This window comes from Molothrus ater, chromosome 3 (genome assembly GCF_012460135.2).
Source record: "Molothrus ater isolate BHLD 08-10-18 breed brown headed cowbird chromosome 3, BPBGC_Mater_1.1, whole genome shotgun sequence".
Taxonomy (NCBI): Eukaryota; Metazoa; Chordata; class Aves; order Passeriformes; family Icteridae; genus Molothrus; species Molothrus ater.
Genome location: NC_050480.2, coordinates 5,413,081 through 5,434,818, shown reverse-complemented (window position 1 = coordinate 5,434,818; position 21,738 = coordinate 5,413,081). Strand labels below are relative to the sequence as shown.

The 21,738-nt window shown below is 50.8% G+C and overlaps 1 protein-coding gene across 2 annotated transcripts in view; it reads right to left on the bottom strand.

Annotated features, from left to right (window-relative positions):
• Positions 1 to 18,547, bottom strand: part of SLC24A3 (solute carrier family 24 member 3) — a 111,530-nt gene extending 92,983 nt beyond the window's left edge. For both annotated transcript variants that reach the window (XM_036380519.2, XM_036380520.2), the window contains exons 1-2: positions 18,476 to 18,547; positions 454 to 594 (exon numbers count right to left, since the gene is read on the bottom strand). The gene's annotated coding sequence lies outside the window, so the exon portion shown is untranslated. The remainder of the gene's footprint in view (positions 1 to 453; positions 595 to 18,475) is intronic.
• Positions 18,548 to 21,738: the final 3,191 nt, after the last annotated feature.

Sequence of the window (21,738 nt, the reverse complement as noted above, 5' to 3'; positions counted from 1 at the left end):
GCAGCAGGAACAGCTGCAATAGTGAAACAGAAGGTGCTGAGCACAGTAGGGGAAAATATTACTGCCAGTTGCTGATGTGAGGCTGCAACACTGGGTCTGCACTGTGCTAAAGTTATGCAAACAAGCAAAAATTGAGGAAGAAGAATTTTTGTACAAGTTTTTGCTGTCTAAAAAAGACCATAATCATCCATCTGTCCAGAAATGTTATTAAGGATTATGGCAGAGGAAAAATTATAGGCAGAGAAGTGCAGCCAGAACTGGATTTGTTAGAATTTCTCCTGGGGCATGTAACCTACATTAGTCCTGAAGAACAGAGAAAAAAAACCCTTCCCCTCCTCTCCCCAAAACTTGAGGAAATGCATTTATGGACTTAAAAATAAGCAAGTCTTGGCAGTACAGATGTGAGGAAGCCACCAGCAGGACTGAGGAGCTGGAGGCAGCTTTCATTCCTACCTGGCTCAGTGCAGTTTCTGATGTAGAGCTGCTGTCCCCCATCCTCTGGAACGTCACTCACGTTCTGCTCACGTGCCTGCAGGAGCTGCCGCCCGCTCCACTTGTCACCATCTCCCACAGAATAGCTCAGGGCATCATAACCTGAAGGAAAAGAGCAGTGGACACGTGAGGAAAGGCAACTCCTGATCATCTTGAAGCAGCCAGAACATTTGCATTTTAAAAGGTCCCGTGCCCCCTCGGGTTTGAAAGGGCAGTGGTTCTAAGCCCACTGGAATGGACACTGCCAGCAGCTCCCCATCCCACGGGAGCCAGGTGCATTCCTCCACAGCTCCTGAAGTTCATCCTAGGAGAGCATCTCTGCTTTCCCACCCAGCACCATCTGACTGAAGCCAGAGCATGCCTTTGGCTCATTTCCACACCTCCAGTAACAAGAAATATCCATGAACACGAGGGGCAGAACTTGTCTCACTACCTTTGACTCACTCAACCCTTGCTCTGCTTCCCCTTCAGCTTTTACTTGGTGCTGCTAAGTGAAGCTCTGTTTTAGCAATGTCAACAAGACAGCTGGCTGATTTCTACAATATTCCTGGCACAAGGCTGGTCAGCCCTGGACATGCCATGTCTGCCTAATCAGCTGGACAAACGTGCTCATGTGTCAGTTCCACGCCTCCTATGCTGGTTCAGATTCAAGGGAGGAAGAAAAAAACCCTTCTTTTTTTTTTTTTTAAGCCAGAAGATACGCACACACCAAATCAGCCTACTTGCAATGGAGACCTTGCAGGCCTCCAGTAACAAACAGCATCTGAGAGGGATTTCCTCCCACCCATTAATCCCCTTCCCTACAAGCAGAACATGGGCTCTCTCACAAGGATTTCTGAATTATTCCCAGTTCTGTCCACTACTTTGGAAACAGATCACAGGCAAAAAAGCAGTGGGGTAGAGATTCAAATCTTGGGCCAATGCCTCACAGGATGATTAAGGACAAAGGAAAAGGTTCTTTGCAGGTTCCAAGCCTTGTGTTAGGTTCCCTGGCACATCCAGTTGAGAGGGCTGCCCAACCTGAGACTCGTCTGCCTTGCACAGATCATGCTCTGCTCAGGCCACTCCATGCCATGCCAGGAGGGAATGTTTGGGAAAGGGCTGCCTGGGAATCTGCATCCCAGGCCATCAGCAGTAAATGGGACCAATTCTCTCAGGATACACAGGAGTCATCTAGGGGCATGTTTGGGGGAAGAGCCTAAAGCAGCCTGAAGTACCCCTGTTTTCTAAGCAAAAAAACCCCATTTACCTTGGTAAACCAAATGCAATCATTTGAAGCTTCAAACACTTTGTCCTTTCAATGCTTTACAAATGTTAGAGAATGGAATTTGCTGTCAGTTTAGTCTGTGAGCACCAGTAAGATTAAGCTGATGGAAGCGGGCGGGCGGCATTTCCAAGAAGGAGCACAAGCGGTAATGCAGCATCAGGGATCTCCCCTAACAACAAACACTCTGGTAGCCTGAGCAAAGCAGTTTCAGTTCCACATACAAGCTGCTTTCAAAGCAGAGGAACTCTTTTCCAAGCCAGAGAGGCTTCTCTGTGTCACTGCATGGAGCAATGGCATGAGGGAGGGAGGACACAGAGACTGCCACGGCCCCTGACCTCAGGCAGAGCCTCTGCCTCTCTCGGGTGGCAAACTCTTCCAAGCGAGGGGTAAGGAAGAACAATGTCATTTAAGGTGACTTTGGAAGGGGAAAAGCTTAATTTGGCAATAGGAGTGTTTACAAAGGCTACATCCAGCATTGGCAAAAATCAGAGTAAATAGCAGTGGACCTGGTCCACGGCCGAGCCCAACGCAGTGACTGACACCAGGAAAAGCTCTCCTCTGGCACCTCCAGGCTGGAGCAGGGCCAGCTGTCTGTCCCACAGCAGAATTTGCAGCCCACCACCCCTAAAATCCTGCCTAGGGCATCTCTATTCTAAAACAGATTTCACTCAACAGAGCAATAGAAAATAGAAGTTAGAGATGAACCTTTTTCAGAGCTTTGGCCTTCCAAGGATTTCCCTGTGAAAACAGGGACACATGGAGATGTTAACCTTGCTAACAAGGACACTCAGTGACACATAAGAGGGTCCCTGTGGTTTCCCCATGTGCTGGCACCAGTCTCCTTGTGGTGTGGTGGAGGCTGCTCAAGCCTGCCCTGCTTTAGGTGCTGGCACAAGGCACAAGCACCAGGGGCATCACCTTGGCCACAGAATTCCACAGCAGGGCTGCCAGGCCACCACCACCACGGCCAAACTCTTCTTCCTAAGGAAAAGCAGGAAAACTTATAAAAAATGAAGCTAACAGTTTTCTTTCTCAACTGTAGCTATTCAGGATTGGATGATTTTTAATGGGAACCAGAACAAAGAGTTTTCTTCATTTTCTCAGCAGAGGTAAAGACTGATAAACATCCTGCCTCAGCTGCAGTGCCATTTTGGGCTAGTGAGATGGAATGCTGTTCTTATTAATGTTCTAGCTGCTGCCTTCATAGTAAAGCAACACTGTGACACCCTCTAAAGCTCTGGTACAATGAAGAGTTTTTCCAAAGTTCTGTACCATAGCGTATTTCAAAGAGAGAGAATTACTTTTCCAAGCACTGAACGTCGCAACAAGGTATTTTCCACAACTCCACAATTACCCAGCACCAGTTTTACATTACACACTCAGAACCCAGGTTCTGGAGAGCTTGACTTGCACTTCCTCCCCGAGATATTCCCATGGACAATAAGCCCATGAGTCATTTTTCCCTGTCTTTGTGCCTGCTCTGCATTTCATAACAGGACTAAGACAATGCAGACGCTGCATTTCGAGCAGCCTCTTTCCGTAAGACAGGGAGTGCACGAGCGTGTGCTTGCCGGGAGCTCCTGTCCCTGCAAGACTCAGCCTCTCCAGCAACACTGCTCACCTGTTCCACTTATGAGCATGGAAGTGAGGTGGAGTGGAAAAAAGGACGGATCAGACAGCTCAAAACTCCTGGAAAGGCTCTGTGTGTGACCCAGATCTCCACGTGGGAACTCAGGAGCTCCTTACGCTATTCCAGATGGCTCTGGCTGGAGTTTACAACTTTCAGCGCTGCAGAAACACAGCCAAACTCATCCTGGCTGCACTTCCCAGCACGAAGAACACCACCTTACAATGCTGAACAACATCCTCACGTTCCCCAACTGCACTCTGATCTCACAGGCACATTTATTTTCAGCAGCAAGCAAGGCACAGGAACCCCAATGAGATGGAACAGCAGGCACCCAGCTCCTGCAGGGTACAAAGCAGGCTGGTGTGGAAATGGGGGTCCCATGGGACAGGGAGCTCCAAGAAGCCAAAGGAGACAAGAGCAGCCAACCCCAGAGCTGGAAGAGGAGAAAAAACTCATCCACTGCAGTGGAGGGTTCGGCTCAACAATGCTGAGGTGAAGAAAGGCAACAAAGATGGAAAAGTGCTTGTGAGCAGCCAACTGGAGCAGGGAAGAGCTGATGGGCAGGGGGCTGGAGCAGGGAAGACCTGACAGGCAGGGCCTTTCTCTGGCACAAAGCACTGCTGCACAGGAGAGCTGGCAGGTATCCACAGCTCCCACTGACAATAAACTACTTTCTATGCAAACTGTTGGCCAGAGCCAAAAACAGCACAGCTTTTCCGAAATATGCTTGCCCTTCCTCCTCTCTCGTCTGTCCCTTTTATCTATTGTTCTCATGGTGGCAGCTTTGGGTTTTGGAGGGTTGGTTTCACAACCAGCTGAATTATCTCTGTCTCCCTGAATCGTTCCTGCAGTTATTACAACAGGGAAATATTTTGGGGGAAGAAAAAAAGCTGGAACAAGCATGAGCTTCTGCATAAGCCAACACAAAGGTGGAGAGCAGTGGTGTGGTGGCCTGAGGACAGAATGAGGAGCCCTGCTGGAAGATCAGCACACAGCTGAAGGAGCTGCAGCCCTGCTCCACAGCTGCCCTCCCACAGCCCTGTCCCTGTGGCCCCAGACCCTCAGGGACATGTCCAGTGAGCCCCTGCACCACCAGACCTACTGCAGACAGCCACCACCAGGATCTGAGCTTGCGATTGCATAAACAGGTCATAAATGGATTAGCCCTTTGCCTAGGCTGGTTTGGGAGATGCTTTTCTTCCAAAATCATCAGCAGCCAGGACCATAAATATAGCATCCTCAGGGGAAAAAAAATCCCAAACAACAAAAGCCCCAGAAATCCTACACCTGGCTTTGACAAGCAGCCTGCTCCTTACACCTGATTTCAAAGCTGTATTTCCATGGATTTCAAAGCTGTATTTCCATGGATTTCAAAGCTGTATTTCCATGGCTCCTGACCTATATGGAAAGGTGCTGAAGGGCAGGAAAGCACACGGCTGATAATACCTGTACCACAGGAGTGAGGCACAGAACCAGAGCCAAGCTGCAGGCAGCACCCAAGCAGGGCAGGGTCCCTGCACCAACAGCCCCTCACCACACACCCTCTGACATATTTTCTATGTCAACATCAGTAGGAAAAAAACCCACAGCCCCCACAAAACCTACAGCTCCCCAGACCCCCAGGGAGGCTCCCCAGCTCCCTCCTAAGGAGCACAGAGCCCACTGAGGGTCCCACAAAGCTCCTGCCCCTCCCAGCCCAGCACTGCTCTCAACAAAGCCCAGCTGGAGTCGGGAGGGCAGAGCACACTCCGAAGGTCCAACAACAGCTCCACAGTTCTCATGGCAACAGCAAAATGTGACTTTTGGTTTATTTTAACTCTGAAAAGCTGCCCAACCTCTCGAAGTGAAATTTCCACACGCATGCTGCTGGGGCCTGCCTCTGCTCCACCCTGAGAGCAAAGAAACTTCAAGGACAGGCAGAGCTCAGCAGAAATGCACTCATGGCTCATCAAGCTCCAGGTGAAGTGCCTGCACCACCTCAAACAGCAAAGCCCAGGGGATGGAAAAGTATCCCTGCAAGAGATGAACAGACTCCCCAAGAACTCCTTGGTTCCTGCATCCCAGAGGATGCTGGATTAAGCTTAGTTAAGTGAAGATAAAATTCTGTCAATCATTACCTTCTGTGTTGTGCCAAAAACTGTTACTGAAAATGTCATTATTCCAAGCTTCCATGATTGTTCATTACCAGTTTGTACAGCAACTTATGTTTTCTCTAGTATTTGTATCAGTTTGACCATGAAATTGACCATTCTGTTCTTCTTGATCTACAATAAAGTGCAAAAAGAAGCCAGTAAAAAAGTTCTGCACCTGGTAAAAAATATCACTTTTTACTTCTCCCTGTCACAGCCTCGTGTGACTCAGCTCCTCTCTAAAGTAAACAGGGTTTTACTTCTCCTGACAATGTTTTCATGCTTCTACAAACTCCCCAGTTTTACCACAGACATCCCTCTGTGACCCTGCCCAAATTCAGATAATTCTCAAGGCAGCAGCTTCCTGCTGGTCTGTACAACAGCTCTGGGTACTGTGATTCTCTGCTCTGGTTTCTCAGGGATATCTCACTCCCTGCTGCCACTCTCACCCCATTAGCATTTCACCTGGCACAGTGCAAAGTCTGGGCACTGCTGGCACCGTCTCTGTGCTTCACAGCCCTGGACTGCCCGCCGTGATTTCCAGAGCTCGCTGGCACAGCACTGGCACTGTCACATTTCCTGAAAAATCCCTTCACCAAGATTTCTCCTGGGAAGCTGAGAAGCTTCAGAGAAAAAGGAAAACCAGTATTATCTCATTTTTTCCCTCCTGTGTTTTGCTGCTTTGGAATGTGGTCTGGAGAGTGTTTACCAACAGGTGCATGTTTGATTGGTTTCATGTGAATTATTTTGACTAATGACCAATCACCATCAGCTGTGGCAGACACTGAGGAGTCAATCCTGAGTTTTTATTATTCATTCTTATTAAACCTTCTGTCTGTATCCTTCTCTTTCTTTAGTATAGTTTTAGTATAGCATTCTTTAATATAATATAATATAATATAATAAAATAACAAATCAGCCTTCTGAGAACACGGAGTCAGATTCCTCATCTCTCACCTCGTCCTGGGGACCTCACAAACACAACACAACACGTCTCCCCTGACAGAGCTGCTGCCCTTTCCTTCTGCCTTCTGTCCCAAGCATGGAACAGTCTCCTGACACCAGCCAGAAAACTGCTTTTGCCTCCTCCTGCTCTTACGGCTGTCACAGAGGAAAACTGCAGGAGTAGGTGAAGCAGCATCCTTCACACTACCCTGCTGCAGGCGCCAATGCTTTCCCCCTTGCCCCAAATAAACAGAAATGAACTTTTCAGAGGCAGAAAGGGAGATGGAGAGCAAATTCCCCTTTCCAACACATCCCTGAGGCAGCTCCCCTCCCTGACAAACTCCTTCCCGTGCCTCTCGCCCTCATCCCTGCTCCCAGTGAGGGATGCCAGGGAATCCTAAAGCACATCCAGAGCCTCTGCTCTCTCCCTTTCCCACATTCCACTAGCAAACCCTGCTCACAGAAGGCAGGAGTCACAGCAGCAGGGCTGTGCTACAGGTGGCTGCACATCTGGGTCATCCCTATCAAAACCATCCATCACGATTTCCCTTCCTCATGGTAGACAAGAGAGGAGAAAAAAAAAAGAGCAGCAATGAATTAATCTCCAGCTGAATTTCCATCACTAACAGAGCTACTTTTTATACCATTCCAAGATCCTGTGGCTGCTTGAACCTGGCAATCATGACCTTACAAGGCTGGAAAAGGAGCACTTGAGAGCCTCACTGTTACCAGACAGACCCTTGTTTCTCGGAAGGATTGGGTAACGTGTTACAGAAAGAGCTAACTCTCTGGAGAAGGCATTTATCTTTTTAAAAGCAGTGAAAAAAAAAAACAGGTTTTCACTTTTAAAAGCAGTGAAAAAACAAAGTGTATTTCAAGCCCCTGTGACAGGGGTGAATACCTGGGGTTTGTGCTCAGGAGCTGAGCAGTCACTGCTCCTTCCCCCCACATTTATGAATTTCTCTCCTAATTTTGAGCTGACGCAGTGGGAGGAAAGACGGTTTTGGGTCAGATGAAATGTTTTAGTGGAATAAAATATTTCATTTTGGTTTGCTCTCTTTTACACTTCTAGCTAAATAGAATTCTGCAGAATTCAATTTAGTCTGAAAATACCATGAAAATGTGCTGGGAAAAGAAACCAAAAAAAAACCAAACCCCAAAAAAAAAACCAAAACAAAAAATGGGGGAAGCCATGACTTTATCCCAGCTAAATTGAAAAGTGACACCCTTGTAGCTTTGCCTGAACAATTTCTATCAGTGTCCAAGGCCAGGCTGGACAGGGCTTGGAGCAACACGGTTTAGTGGAAGGAGCACTAAAAACAAGCCACCCCTTCCAGGAAAGAAAGAAAAGGAAAAAAAGACTGTCATAAGCCCTGTCTCCCACTCTGGTATCTCTGATGATAGGGGAAAGATCACAAAAGAGATTTTTTTCATGCTTTTCTCCACAAAAGATGATGAAAAAACTGGATCTTGCATAAAAGTAAACAAGAATGAAGGATGAAAAGACAATTTCTCCTGTCCTTTTGCCCTACATCTCCTTTCCCCTTGTGTTTCCCTGTACTACCACCACATGAATCTGTAATTGGTATTTGTTTAATTGCTGTTATTTACTGCTTCCACAGAGCTGGAAAGGCACTTGGGGAACAGAGACAAGTCTCAGCCCCAGACAAGACACTGGCTCTGGTATTTAACTCCACTGTTTGGTACCAAGTCTGGATTTGCTGCCCAAAAGCATTCCTAACATGGGGAAAATTCACTGACAGCCAGCCCTCCCAAGCAGTGCAGAGCTCCAGGGACAGAGTGAAAGGACAGGGATAAAATATAGCAGGACAGGAGTGTGGAGGAGCTGGGAATTGTGAAACAAGCAGCTGGGGACAGAGGTGTGAACCCAGGCCTGGCAGAGGGAGCACTGGAAATTCCCCTTTTCCTGCATCTGCTCAGAAAACCCCGGAGATGATTCTTGTCAGTGCTGAGAACATGCCTGTAACTGATGCTGTGCCTTCCTCCCCAGCAAAACTGAGTTCCTGACACCAAAGCAGCTTGGTTCCCAGGAATTAACAGCTGGAATTAACATGGGAGAGCAAGGTGCAGGTTCCCTGTGGTCCTGTTCCCTGTGGTCCTGTTCCCTGCCACTGGCCAGCACATGGATCTGGTGGCTCTGAGAGCAGGAGGGAGCACCCGGGACCCTGAGCATCCTGGTGGAAAGCCTGGCTCCACACCCCTCTGTCACCACAAACAGTGCCCCCCACTGCACAGGGGTTCCTGCCCTCCTTCAGACCCATCTGTATGTCCCCAAGCCAAGCTGAAAATCACCTTAGTGACAAGAGAGTGTTTTCCCTCAGGTAGCCACTCCATTAAATATTGAAAGAGCTATTACCTTTCGGGGATGCCAGTACACTGGCTGTGTCCATTATTTATAACATAATGGTATTCATTATGCATTTTATCCCATGCTCCTATCTGCTGATCTCCTAACAGGCCCTTATACACAATTTTAAGCAATTAATCCTACCTTAATTACAGACAAATATATCTATAAGCCTCAGGACATCTCTTTCTAACATTTATTAGGAGTAAGCAAACATATCTAGAAATAAATCTGGTAGTCAGGGAAGAGAGGGACGTGGCCAAGCAGCCTGCGAATCGCAGAGCTGGAGCCAGGCACATTGCAGTTAAAATTGCCAGCTTGGGCTAGCTGGAAAAAGTAAGTCCTGTCCTGCCACAGATCCCTCCCGTGACATCCATTTCCCTGCTGGTGGATGTGGCTGTGAAGGCCAGGATCATTGAGCACGTGGGTGCCAGCCCCAGCACTGGCAGAGCCTCAGGGGGCAGGGAGGTCCTGCTCACCCCACTGTCCTTTGTGCCTCCAGGTCCTTTTTCCCAGTCCCACAGGAGGGAATCAGTCCTGGGATCCCTCCAGCAACAGGCAGCTGCCCAGCCTGGTGCCCCTCTGCTGCAGAGCCTGAATTATAACAGGACTCCTGTCCTCTCTCCCATACCCAAACCAATACAATGGTGACTGAAAAAAACACTTTTAAAGAAGGGAAGGGAAAGGGGACGAGGAAAGGGACGAGGAAAGCGAAAGCCTCTCTGGACACATCCAGGAAGTTCCTCATAAATCACCACAGATCAATGCAGAGAACTATCAAAAACTATCCCTGGCTTCAGCAGGTTTTGCACTGGTCCTTATCAGGGTGGCCCAGGAGCACAAAGCTGCTGAGGCCTTTCAAGGGAGATCTGTCTAAGGCTTGGCTAAAGCTTGTAGAGGCTCCTTAGGAGATCCCTGAAATGCCCCTAAAAGTAGATAACATGGATGCAATCCCTGCCCAAACTGGCACCTGCACTCTTACTTTTTCCACCTGGGAATGTTCCCTACCTGCTAGAAAAGACAAGCACAAAGGCAGCAGGTACCAGTCCCCAGCAGCACACCCTGCCCTTCTCTGAGAAACGAAGCCAGCCTGGAATGCTACAAAGTGTTTTAAGGAAATAAATAACACTACAGAGAGGAAAAAAAAAATTGTTTTTAACCAGAGGTCCTGGAAGAAAAGGATAGTGCTCCACATCATACCAGAATCAAGTGTCTGAGGCTGTCCTTTCTTTATAAGGCTCTAAGCCAGGCAGACCCTCCAAGAAGCTCTTTATTCTTTATTTACCCTAAAGTGAGACTCTGCAGACCCAGGTTTAATTCACCGCTCCACTCTTAGCCTGTGAGGTGACCTTGGACAAGTTGTTCTGTCCAGATTCTCAGCTGGTGTCAGCTGGCACTGTGCCACCAGAGGCAATTTAAACAATCAATTTGAGATGCCAGCCCCAGAGCCCCGGGTCCTCAGCCTCCCTCTCCCCTGAGCAGCTCTGCCACCCCCACGCCCCAGGGGCATCGAGTGGGGGGCAAGAAGAGAACTCACACTTGCCTTGGACACTACATGGTTTTCATAAAATGAAACAAAATGCCTGGTTTGGTTTGGTTTTGGTTTTTTTTTTTTTTAAATAGCCTTATGATCAAAGCTCTAAAAATATTGCTGTGTGAGGCCCCACCTGGAATTCAGCTCCACCGGCACCAGAAGGATGGATGGACCTGAGGGAGCAAGTCCAGAGGAGGCCACAAAGATGCTTCTGCTATGGAGACTGGCACCCCTGCAATCTCCCTTTGGATCATTTCTTCATTCAAGAGGCTTTTACATTACTCAGTCACTTTCTTGGACAACTCCTCCACTTCTGAACAAGCTTGATTTGCTGCCTCCTCTGATTTAGCGCAAGAACAAATCCAAAGAACACGAAACTCAATTTGTTTTACTCTGTCAACAGCCAGCAGCAAAGTTAACTAACTTGAGGGTGTTTTTAAGTGCTGCCTGGCTCTCCTGCCATGCCACTGCTGTCCCAGCTGGAGCACAGAGCCAGCAGCACCTTGCTGTGAGCACAGCTGATGGAACCTGCTGAACAACAAGCTGTGTACGGCTGGGACCAGGTTCTCCTGAAGTGAATTGCTGCAATCGTTTACAAGAGATTCTTTCTGCCCCATCCTCTCAACAACACACAAATCAACTACCATGTATATGTGCACTGAGAATTGGAGGGTAGGTCTTGTCAGAGGAAAAAGGAATGTCCATGTAAGGCTCGTTTCTCCTCCTGCTTTATGTTACAGGATGTTCTGGCCATCTTAGGGAAAAAAAAACAGTTGAGTCTATCTCTGAATAAGGATGATTTTAATAACAGACCCTTCAGTTGTTTGTAGCTCAGTTAGCATGTTTTTGGCTTGCATATCAAAAAGATTTTTTTCCTGGATTTCAGCAAGCTCTTTCCCAATCGAACCATTAAAATCTGTTTGCAGTTCTCACTGGATAGGTGATGCCTGCTGCTGTGCACTGCAATCCCTCAGCCACCACGGGGACAGGCACACTTCCCAGGGCTAATCCACAGGGACAGGGCAGAACATTGAAGACCAGGGCTCCACCTGGGTACCTGTCACTCCCGAGCCTGGAGAACCCCACAAATTCTCTCGTGCCTCAGTTTCCCTCCCTCGCAGGCTGTGGACACGCTTGCTCCCATTTGCCCCAGCAGGACTGGGGGCTGAGGAATGGCCAGAGTGAGGAAGGGCTGGGGTAACCACCTGAACTGGGCCCCAGCACTTGACACACTGCAAGGCAAGCCCTGATCCCGACTGCCTGTGGACACAAACCCAGCCCTGAGCTCTGCTCACATCATAGGAGGAGCAGCGAGGATGCCAGGCTGTGCATCCCAGCCACTTTACACCAGCTCGGCACAGGAGTGTCCCAAAACAACCAAAGCCATGCCTCCAAACCCCACCTGACACTCCTTTGTGCCCCAGAGAGCTTTTCCCCTACTAAAAGAAGGTATTTCCTCTTCCCAACACACACTCACATCCTGAGCAGGAGCCGTACCCTGGCCTTGCAGAGCTGAGCAAGAGGAGAATGTGGGGCACCAGATACAGCTGGAAACACACCCTGCTCCCCTCCACTCCTCCAGGCCATTCCCAGGTCCCAGCCAGGACCTGGGGACCATTTGCTTCCCACAGGCAAGGCTTACAGGCAGATGACATTCCATGTTAGCCAAAAGAGTCCATAAAAGGCAAATAAAGTCCCAGCAAGTACTGTCTCACACAGCTTTCTCCCTGGACACCACATCTGGACTCCTCTTCAATGCCTCCCTTCTTCCAGAAGAACAAGGCCCAGGACCTTTCCCTGGAGTCCTTGGTACAATGCTCCTAGTCCCAGGAATACAAAAAAAAACAACCCCACCCCACAAAAACAAAATATCAAACCTAAAATGGAAAACAAAACAAAAACCCACAAACAAACAAACCAAAAAGAAAGATAGCAAGAAAAACCCAGCTTAAACATCTCCAGTTCACCTCAAGCTTCAGTCTTTATTTTGGCCTGGAGTCCAGCCCTTTCTGCTGGATGTAACATCCTGTCCCACTCCCTTCCCTTCTCTTCCCTCCAACAATCAAGCACACTGAGAAATCCTGTTATTTCCAGAGTCTTCTCAGCCTGGTTCTAAAGAAAGGCTCAGCATCTAGAGATTGTACCCACTTCAATTCTAAATCTGAGCATGAAGCTGAAATCCAGCCATGCGACAGTACGGACACAGGGACTGCACCTATTTCCTGTCTCACACAGGTACAGCTGGTCCTCTGATTCAGCTGTCTCCTAAATCAGTGATGGAGGCCTCAACATCCTCTCAAAAGTGATGGAGGCCTCAACATCCTCCCAAAAGTGATGGAGGCCTCAACACCCTCCCAAATTCCTGGGCACGGCAGGCTCATCCCATGGCCATCTCGCTGTCCCAGCAGCTCCACTGCTATGGACCCCAAGGTGACAAAATCAGGGCTCATTCTCACCTGAATATTCCTTTGCTGACTGCTGTGGAGACCAGACCTCCTGCAGGAGGTGATGCAAGGAAAGGGAATGTGAACCTTGCCATGGGACAAGACAAAGGGATCCAACCCCGAGGGATCTCCAGCTCACTGTAAACTCCCCATGCAGATGCCCTTGGCAGTAAATAACAAGGACAGGCTGCTCAGGGCTGCGGGAGTCTGAGAGTCCAGCAAGGATCCCACAGGGAGGAGAGACAGAACACCTGCATCCCTGTAGGGACAGCCAAGAACCCGTTCACGAGCTGCAAATTACACACATTTACCACCTTGTTTCCACAGGCTTTCCCTTTGATGGTGTGAGTAATGCCGAGCAGCCACAAGGATTTACTCACCGTGCAGCCCTGCTCTCCTGAGAGCATGTCTGCAGGAAGGGATGATTAGCATGGAAGGACCTGGAACACGCTGCCCACACCTGGGCATGCCTGACCAATCCTGCCCCGGAAGCCACAGCAGCGGAAAAAAATTAGGATGAGGTTACCAGTGGCTTTTGGCATCGGTCTGACTTGGCTCCTGCTGATAAAACCCAGGGCAGAACAAAGCTTTTCAACATCCCCAGTGCTCTCCAAACCCCAAAGATTGCTCTAGAGAAGGGCAAGGAAGGCAAGGCTAGAAAAAGAGTAAAAGCTTTAAACTCTCTAAATTTGTTTTTAAAAATTAGCTGCTGTAGCTCAACTGTGGGCTGTGAAAGGCAGCTGGGAGAGAGAGCACAGCACAGTACAGCTCCCATCACCAAGCTGTGCACTGGATCCTAAGGTGCATCCCTCAGACCCTTGCACTCCTGTGAACCTCATGTGGTTTCCATTCCAAACCATAAAATTCTGAAGTTTTCAGGCTCAGGTTTCACGAAACCTGGCTGTTTTCTTCAGCTTTTATTATTAGGGAAGGCTTTATCAACAGGAAGTCCAGAAGGGGTAACTTAAACCACTCCAAAGGAACAGAAACCAGAAAAAAACCCAATGATCTTCCTAACTACCAGAGAGTTGCCATCAATTTAAAGAACAAGAGACAAAACAGAGTGAAGTACCCTGGGACAGGCTAACACCTAGAAGCAGGTCAGGTCCAGGGTGAGGGGAGTTTTCCAACTGTGGGGCTGGATGCTGATCTCCTAAATGACCCTGTCCCATATCAGCACAGACTTTATTTAATGTCTGTATCTTTCCAAGAGGATGCAGGCACAAAATACCTGCCACATGAATATATGACAGGTTCAGACGAGTCTTTTGAGCATCTCTGACCAAAAATGGACAGTGTGACCAGCCTGCCTATTCCAATTATGGACTACTGAAGATTAGCAGCAGGAAGGAAGTACTGAGACAAGGCTGGGAAGAACCAACCAAGCATGCCCACCTCCTCATGAGCTCTGCTGTTCTGACCACAGCCACCACCCAAGGGCTCTCTGTTAATGCCCCTCACCAAGTCATCTCAGTGTGCTGTTTTGGCAATAAACCTCCTTTATTTGTCCTGGGCTAGTTTTCTGCTGGGTTAGCCTGCTGGAAAGGCTCAGCTAAGGGCCACCACCATGCCAGAGCCCAGGCAGGAGGCACCAATGAGGGCAGGAGTGGCCAAAAGCCATGGACAGGGCAGGACTGAGCCCGCAAAGCTCCATCAGCACAGACAAGTGTGCAGCACAAGCCAAAGGAACATCAGCTGCTGAATCCTTCTGCAACTCACCCTCTGCCAGCCTGGTGTTCTCCTTGCTGTTGAGCAGCTGGGGCAGCCAGCAGCCCTCTGCCCTCACACCCTGCTGCAGCCAGAGCTCCTGAGCATCCCGAGCATCCCGCATGGCCACCCCAAGCACCCTGACCCTGAGGTTCCAGGTGCTGTGCCAGGGTCCACCTCAGCCTTGGCAGGCCAGCCAGCCTGGCTTGCAGCCTGGCACTCCCACAGCACTTCAATGAAGTGGGCAGCACACAGACCCTGAGATAGGGGTGTTCTGAAGGCAGTTCTCCAGCCACAGCCAGTTGTGCAAGCCCTGCTCTGCCAGCACCTGAAGCTGATTCTGGTCAGGTTCCTTCAGCCCTGCAAGCAGCACTGCAAGTCCCATCCCTGCTGCTCTCCAAGCTGCTCGACACAAGGGCTCAGTCTCAGTCAGCTGTGGGTGCAGGACCTTGAACAAGTACTAAATAAATGAACAAGTCATTTCCTGCAAGGCCAAACACGCTCCCTGCCAAAGAGGTCACATACCACACTCTGGCCTGATGCCTCTCCCGAGTTTGTGAGGGTAAATTCCCATATCCAGGGGTCCAACGATTACAGCAATACATCTGGGCTAAGATTACTCAGGCTGAAGCTAGGATTACACTCCACTGAAGAAGTGAGGAAAACAACTACTTTCGTGCTTTCATTGCGTGACCTCTAAAGTTCGGTTTGGGTTTCTTGGTTTGCACAAACCGAAACACCCCAATCAGGGAGTTTTCACTTTAACTCTCAGCTAGAGGAACGGGATCTGTCCCACCAAGGTTCTTCTGTGTTATTTTGGCAGTAAGGAGATCTGTAAGGAAAAGCCCTTTGAGGCAGGGCCCGTGACAAAGCGGTCAGGAGCAAACAGCCGACGTGGCTCATTCCAGATCCTCCAACCAGCACAGGGGTGGAAGGCGGACGTGCCCGGGATCTTTGCTCCCCATCTCTCATCACACCACCCAGGATTGCTCAGAGGCTTTCTAAGAGTGTGCTTTCATGACACGGATGCTTTCAACACACCACAGCCCACAAGGACCGGGCAAATACCAGCCCTGTGAAAACAGCCTGAGCTTCGTTTTTAGGGTAAGTCTCAGAGCCAGTCAAAATGCATCTGGCAGGCCCTGCTCCACCATGCTGGACACTTCACTCCCATCAAGTTAAAACAAGACTTAAAAGAAACCTGAATCTTCCACACTTGAATCACGCAGGCCACTCCATGTGCTTGGATGTGCCCATCCCCATGAGTAAGGGCTGCAGAATCAGACCCAGCTTTTCCTCACCATCCTGCCAAAGACACAGACACAAAGAAGAGGAGAAAAATCCCACTGACTGATGCCCCTGCTATTTCTGCTGTCCGTGACAGCAAACTGGTTAAAGGCCTGACTCAGAAGCCTCCCTTGAAAAACCTGAATCATTACAATTTAGAAGGCAGTCTCATATAATGAGGTCTCCACTCCTCCCTCTCTTTAGAATAGAAAATTCGAGTCAGACTGATGGGGGGATAAATAAGGGGGAAAAAATAAACCCAACTTCACACTTTGTTCAACCCTTTCTGTGCAGGTGGCAGTTGAGCAGCCAGAGGTTGGCAGCTGGATCTGGGGTCTGCAGGGCTGTATTTGGTCTCAGTTACACCTCTCAGTTACCAGTGTGACCTCCTTAATGCCAGAGCACAACCACAGACTTACACTGCCAGCAAGCAAGAAAGGGGCACCCCAGCTGTATGATCACTGCCCAGACAAACTGTGAACTTGGATTTCTTCTTAGCACCAGATCTATTTCCAAAAGCTTGACCCTTGTGGGATAGAGAGATCATTGGAATGAGCCTCACAGAACACTATAATGTTTTAACACTTTGTTATTACACATCATTTAGCATCAGGAGATCTCAAACTCACTTCACAAAGTACCCTTATTTTTGAGACCCAGCCAAACGAGACATGGAGAGCTTTGATTAAGGCCCTCAGAAAAGCAGGGGGAGCTACCAGAGCAGAATCCCAGAGCTCATGCCCTGTCCCCTAGAGCTGCCTGCTCCATATGGAGCAACTAGACCGCTGTGGTTACCTGCTCTTGCCTGTTTCCTGCGGAGACGTGCCAGCACACACACCTCACAAGAAGGCTCTGGCACCCGACACCCTCTGCACAGACACACACACACACAGGTCTGCAGTGATCCCAAAAGCCTGGCTCCTCCAGATCCAGACCCAGGCCATGGCTGAAACGGTGCCTGAGGAGAAGGGGACTGACAAAGAAAAACTGCAGCACTCGAAACGAGCGTGCATCATGCAAAGAGGTGATTCAAGCCTAGGTTTCTGAGCTGGATCACACCTCGACACCAAGGCTCTCCAGGAGCAGCAGTCACTGCAGCACCCCGGGCAAGTCTGTGCCCAACCTCACACTGCCACCGGTCCCTCTGGCATCAAGGATGCTGGGAGCTGCATATGCCACTTGCACTCCAAACAGCACACAGTGAAAACCACCCCAGAGCCTCCTGCCAGAGCAGCAGAGAGAGAGATGCCAGTTGACACAAAAGCACCGCAGTCTAGTCAAAAGTTTATGCTGTGGATCCTAAATGCTGGTTTTATGTGGGAAAAATACTGAAACAACTACAGAAAAATACACCTTTCCACCTTCTGAGCACAACACAAATGCTGGAGAGCATCAGGCTGTATCCAAGGCTCCCAGAGAGCCCACTCACTTTGGGCCCATGCAGCGCCAGTGGATGCAGTGGATGCTGTGGAAAATTCCCCCCTGCGACATAATTCTTCTCCCTGTCACCTCCTGGCTCTGCTTGGCAAACGCCATTCCTCACCTCTCAGATTAACTTTGAGCAAACTCTGATCACAACAGGCTCCCAAACTGAAGCAAAGCAGCCAGAGCCCTGACACAAGTCTGCTGCACCAGCTGGGGAACACAAAGGCACCTGTGGCACCAGCCTTTACAGCAGATGGAGCTCCTTCTGCACAGGCAGGGACCCCAAAACACAGGATGGGAAGGAGCACTGCACTCAAGAGAGAGGAGTGCACTCTTCATCTTCCCGCTGACGGCAAGGGGGAAGAGAGCACAGGTGTGGCCCCAGCACCACAGCCCTTCTCCCCGCCTGCCTTTGAAGTTTAGGTTAAGGAAGGATGGATATTGGTGTCACACATCTGCATCTTCCGCGCTGGCAGACCTGAATATACCTCAGTACATACATAAACTCCTGTTTACTTACAACGACGCTCATGTTTTTCCTGGCCTTACTTCTTGGAAGCAATCACCACGTTTGTAAGAAAAAGCGTAAGTTTTAGAAGACATGTAAAAAAAAAAAAAGACAATTCGATTAAATTGAGGACATAAAAGTCCCGAATCTTCAAAACACATCCCAACATCGTAATACTCCACTGCGTTCAAGCTGTAGCTGGTGTTTGTGCTCTTCCCTGAACATCAGAGCATTCCTCACACCATGCTGGACACCGTGAAACCCTTCAGACACGTCTGTTTATTCAAAAAGCAAATTCGAGTCACGGAGGCGTACGCTCTTCTTTCCTTAAAGGCAAATAAGCCTTGCCTAAATTCTGCTTACATTCGCGGCTCCGCAGAGCAACAACGCGAACCGCTTCCCACCGCCCTCCGCGCAGCCGAAGCGCGGCGGGCAGGGCACCCCCGGAACCCCGCAGGAGGGCTCCGGGCACCCGGTGCCCGCCGGGACCCCCGGGGCGGGCGGGCCCCGCTCCACACGCCGAGCTCCGCCAAGTTTCACGCTGCTCCCGCGGCCGCCCCCGGCGCGCAACGCCCCGGCTCGGGAGGGCCCCGGCGCGGACCCCGCGAGGGAGCCCCGGCCGGCGCGGACCCCGTGAGGGAGGGACCCCGGCCGGCGCGGCCCCCGCGGCGCCGCCCTCCACTCCGCAGCCGGGCTGGGCTGGCCCGGCCGCTGCCCCCCGCCGCGGCCCCGCACTCACCGCCGCGCCCGGCCGCGCAGCCGGCCAGCAGCAGGGCCAGCAGGGCCAGCGAGCACAGCGCGCAGCGCTGCCCCCGCAGCAGCCGCCGCCGCCGCCGCCGCTCCGCCGCCGTGCCCGGGGCGCCCATCGCGGCCGCTCCGCTGCGCTCCGACCGCTCCCCGCGCCGCGCCGAGCCCCGCCGGGCGCCGCAGCGCCGCCTCCGCCCGCCCACCGCGGGCGGGACGGGGCGGGGGCCGCACGGCGGCGGCGGGGCCGGCGGGGCTCGGCCCCTCCTCGGGCAACGCTCGGAGCGGGCACGACAGCGGCGCGGTGCCCGCTGCCGGCTGCCTGCCTGGGAGGGGGCTGGCTGGGCATCGCCTTCGCTCGGCGTCGCTCCGTCGCACCCATCGCATCTCTCGCCACCGCTGGGGACCTCTCGGCATCACCGCCTGGGCTATGGCCTGTGCAGTGTTGGACACAGAAAAGCCCCAGCGCAGCGCTGATCCCTCACCTGTGATCCCGGGCACAGCCCTCGCTGCCCCCCCTGCCTTTCAGACAGCCGGGAGGTTTCTCATTGCGGGTGGCTGGGGATTTTTTCCCGTTTCTCACACTCTGCCCTCAACTTTTTGCCGGGTGAGCACTCATCTGCCCTTCATCCCGGTCCTGTTTGAGCCCTCTTGCTTCCCATTCACTCTGCTGGGCACCCTGGCACCCCGGCTCACACACCACCTGCTCGGACACAGGACAGCCCACGCACAGCCACCCCAGCCCTCCTCTGCTGGGGTTGCCGTGCTCAAGAAACCTGGGCCAGCCAGGACCTTTCTTCCCCTCTCTCCTGTAATGTCGTAATTGCTGCTGGAACATTGACACAAACGCCTAGAGGCTGTGCTGAGCCCAGAGCGTTGTGCACACACCAGGGAACAGCCGCCCCTGCAGGGCCCACACTTGTGGAGACACACCATTATCCAGGTGGGGCCCTGGAGTTTCATGAGAGATCGACCTTTTTGGCTGAAGAGCCACTTTGAGCTGAGATGAAGATGAATAGGACAGCAGAACAAATATCTCTGTTACCAAGGTCTGACTGTTCCCCAAGAGCGGCCATGGCATGCTGTACACAGACTGAAATGAAAGTGAGCATCACTGTCAGTAGCTCTGTCAGTTACCAACCTTTCTCAATGAAGACAGTCTCATTCTGGGGCAGCAACAAATTACATGCACCCACCCTCTCCTGAAAGGGTTTCTGCCGGTTCTGAACTTGACCAGGATGTTGGTTTCCAACTCTACTCTTACATATTTACTGCTTATGCTCCTACACACAACTTTAACAACACAGGTGTCTCTGTTGGCCAGGGGTAGGCAGAGCCAGTTCCCACCCAGACAGTAAACGGAGCTGAGAACTGGCCTAGGATGTAACTATGGGAGAAGGGTTTTGTTTTGGTTTGTGTTTTTTCCGGGTAGGACACACTCCCTTCCCCCTGGCAGGGCAGGTTTTATCCCATGGTAAACAACTCTGAAACCTGCAGCACTGTCAAACTCTACAGCAAGTCACTCCAGATAAGGAAAGAGATCCTGACTGTCACCAATTGGTGCCGTGGGAAAGCAGTCACGGGTGAGAGAGGCTTGGGGGTGAAAGCCCCATTGCTGACATGACAGAGAACTGTGACAGTGTTCCCAAAGTACTCCCTTTAAATTTAAATGTCCCTTTGAAGTCTAAAACTTCTTGAAAATGTGACCCTGAGAGTCACTGCAAAATCATTACTCATGCCTCCATCATAATCCTCCTCTGGTCCCTTTGCAGGGCTGCTTGTAAATACCAGGTGAGAGCTCACTTTCTTGAGAATGGAGACTGGGACTATCTGGGAAGCTCAGGAACAAATTTCCCACTCAGAATCACAAGAATGCCTTACTAGTGTAGTGAGTACTAGCTCCTGAAGCATGTGCATTTCTGGGGAGCACGAGACAGGAGAATTCCCTTTTCTCTCCCACTGATAAACTGGTGTGTGGGTGGAGCAGGCTTTGAGCGGCTCCGTCTGCTGGAAGAAACAGAAGGAAGGGAACCGTGATGGACATTACTCTTCTGAAAGAAACACTCTATGTTTACCTTCTACAGGAGTCTTCTGCACAAAAAAAAAAACCTGCTAAAGACCAGACATGACTAGCATGCTGATGAGCATTACAGGGTTTGCTTTGTGGCACCTCTGCCGCGCTTGGTGCCATGCAGAGCTTTCTCCACGGATGCTCTGCAGAGAGGCCCTCGGAAGGTTCCCACAGAGCTGGCTCTCAGAGGGGCAGAAAGATGTGCTTTTGTTCCTTCCACAGTGCAAAACCACATAAAGCACTGGGAGAAAACTGTGTAAATCACAGGATACAGATGTGCAGAGATGACAGCCAGATGTGCCTTAGCGGAGCTGAGGAGCAGCCGTGACTGTTGCAAGGAGAGCAAACAGCCCTCGCGTACTTGGCATCTTCCCCTGCAAGCCACGCCAAGTTCTGAGCTTCAGACCAAACAGAGATTTTTCTTCTGTTTGGACTCACAGATTATGCTCACAAAGAGCTTTCAACTCTGGAGAAAAATATTTGGGATTCGAGCAGAGCACAATCGATGTGCATTGGCCGGGCAGAATCCAGCTGCCAGTGAAGGTGATCCCCAGCTGGCGGGCAGCACCCCAAGCCAGTTTGAAGGGTTGAAGTGGCAATGGAGCCTTGGCCAAACATGGACAGGGGCACTATGAGGCTGGGACTGAGAGCACCTGCATGGCAGAATCACCAAGTCTCACTGCTGCTGCATTCCACACACAGGGAACTGCTGCAGAGGCACTCCAGCTGGGTCTCAGAGGACAGCAGGAGGCTTCTCTGCCTTAGGTTCCAGTCCTGGGGCCTGCCTTTGCATCACAGCTCCTGTTCCCTCCCTGCCAGTGTCTGCCTACATGGAAAGCTGTGCCCTCACCTCAGGTGTGTGCTGCTGGATGTGTTAGTTGCTTGTTCCTCCTCCCTGAGCGGTTCGGTGCCAGGGCTGTGGCCGAGCTCCAGTTCCAGGTTAAAAGCAGCATTGAGAGTCGCTTGGCATGGTTGCCTCTCCTGTGAGGTAAGAGGGGCTGGCTTAAACCAGCTGTTCAAGCCACAAACCTTAGACACACTCATGCATCCTCTGCAAGCCACAGAGAGGATGCAATTAAACGCGCTACTGATTGCTCCTGCTCTCTCCTTCCTGCCTGCTCAGCGAGCTGAAAGCCTGCCCAAGTGCCCTGCTCCCAGGTAGAGCTGTTAAAAACGAGAACAGACTT